General features: G+C 26.2%; 1 long non-coding RNA gene across 1 annotated transcript in view; it reads right to left on the reverse strand.

Annotated features, from left to right (window-relative positions):
* Nucleotides 1-1,017: 1,017 nt before the first annotated feature.
* The window catches only part of LOC115035123, a 4,120-nt gene continuing 2,795 nt past the window's right edge, over nt 1,018-2,342 (reverse strand). The window contains exon 4 of the long non-coding RNA XR_003840271.1: nt 1,018-1,202. This is a non-coding gene — a long non-coding RNA (uncharacterized LOC115035123). The remainder of the gene's footprint in view (nt 1,203-2,342) is intronic.

Genomic DNA, 2,342 nt, shown 5'->3' on the forward strand with positions numbered 1-2,342 from the left:
TCAGTATAAAATGAAGTAGGTATTACAAAATTAATATTCTTAGTTACTTGATACGATTAAAAACATATTTAAATACACTGCTAGGTTATTATTCTTAAATACTTTTTTTCTTAAAAATATTTAAAATATTATATTTAAAGTACTTTAAAAGTGCCAGCCATGATTTGTGAATATTTTAAATATTTTAAATTACAACAAACTATAAATGGAATAGTTATTCGTTGTGGCTCGTTGTGAATATCTAATTTTGTTCAAATTTGAGATTAAAATATACATATATAACAAAAAACTGTATTTACATATTTTTTTTAGATTTTATGGTTACATTATGAACCAACTACTTATGAGACACCCTGTTTTACATTTTCAATTCTTAGCTATAAAAATGTTTAATTTGATACATTTTTAACTACAAAATAATTTACCCAAACATCCAATTATCGTGTACACAAACACACAAAAAAAGAAATCACGGAATAACCAATAAGTCTATCAGTCCTCAGTCCTCACAGAATCTAAAATAAATTAAATTAATACTAAATTATTTAAGTTTTTGCTGATATACTGTAATATAATTAACTTTATAACTTATTTATTTAATTAATTAAATAATCAATTTAAAAAAAAAAAAAAAACATTCACTTTCACAAGTATATAAAGAATAAATCACATTTCATCATAAATTATACAAAACTAAGTTCATATTACTACCACAACAGTGAAATTATTCTGTATGCTGATTAGTACTAATGTGGTGGTCTATCAACGACTACTCCACCATAAATGTGTACTCCAAGTCTTCACAATGTCTCCATGATCCAAGTATTGGTGATTGGGTTGTTAATTTCTACAGTATTTATAGTGGATATTTACACCATGGCGATGTGCAGACATCGGTGCAACTGATGTCCGTGTGTCAAGACCAGGATCATAATATTCATCAACACTAATGAACATGGTAAGGAAGTATGGACTAGCAGCTTTTGAAACATTTCTAAAAAAAAAAGAATATTAAATATTACTAATATTTATTTTGAATAAGGTAAATTAACTGTCAACATAATTGGGTAAAGATTGTAAGTCTTCTAGTATTCTAATAAAGTAAAAATTTGTTGGTTCTCATTCTTCAGATGTCAGAACTTGCTTTTGATCACTATCATAAGATTTAGTCATTAAGGCATCCATTTCTTTTACTAATACACCTTTAAAAATTGTATTTAATTTTAATATCATCATTGTGTTAGAACTTAATACTAAATTTAAGTACCTATAGATGGGGCAAAAACTAACATAATACCTCGCATAATACAGATGATAGTAAATTATTGGCTAATAAGTTAGATTTATTAAATATAAATAATTATTAAAATAAATAATATCGAATTAATGATGTTCAATAGATGGAAAAATATTGTATGTAGCCAGCAGTGGCGGTTTTGGGGGTGGGGCAAGTGAGGAATCTCACTTAAAATATTGAAGTAAATAATACTTAAATGTATACTTCTTGGCTCACCAATAGCACATATTTTGATAGTAATTTTCAACATATTTATGATTTTATTTGAGAAAAAATTCTTCTTTACTAAGTTTAATAATATGAATTATGAATAATCATTTATTATATTGTATATTATTTTGTGTTTATCACCAAAAATAGAAATAAACCGATAAGAAATGTTCGAAATAATTATTATATAAACAAACGCTGGTATTTCTGCAGGCGGCAATGTTCCGATGATCATCAATACATAATCAGTTGTTTCAGCCAGGGCAACCCTAATTAAACCATTGTAATATTTATTTATATTTCTGTCTTGATAAAATCGTAACTTGTTGGTTCATTTAAATTTTTATACGCATGCTGCCGTGCTTTTATTAAATTCCATTTATTGTGAAGTCTAATTTATGGTATGGGGGGGGGGGGGTTGTTTCATAAGTTGCCTCACCAAAAAAATACTACCAAAATGCGGTAGCCAGGGGTGTCATTTCAGTTTTTTAATTTTTGACCCCAACATTTTTAAAGATACTTTTAAAATAATTACTAGGTAGGTCACAATTACTACCTACTCTATTTAGTTTACACACCTCTTATTAGTTATGTACACATTTCTATTCACTTGCAAGAGTTTATTAAAAAAATAAAAAATAATAATACAATATTATAGATTAAGTGATTCTAATTTATTATCCTAATGATTCTATATTAGATGTATAATACATAATATTGGCGCTTTCATTATATTTTTGGCAGAACAAATTTGTTTTTCAATAAATAAATAATGTCGCCTTTTCAAAAAATCTGCAACAACTTTATGAAACATTTATTTGTAACTTCACATTAT

The sequence above is a fragment of the Acyrthosiphon pisum genome, chromosome X (assembly GCF_005508785.2).
Source record: "Acyrthosiphon pisum isolate AL4f chromosome X, pea_aphid_22Mar2018_4r6ur, whole genome shotgun sequence".
NCBI lineage: Eukaryota > Metazoa > Arthropoda > Insecta > Hemiptera > Aphididae > Acyrthosiphon > Acyrthosiphon pisum.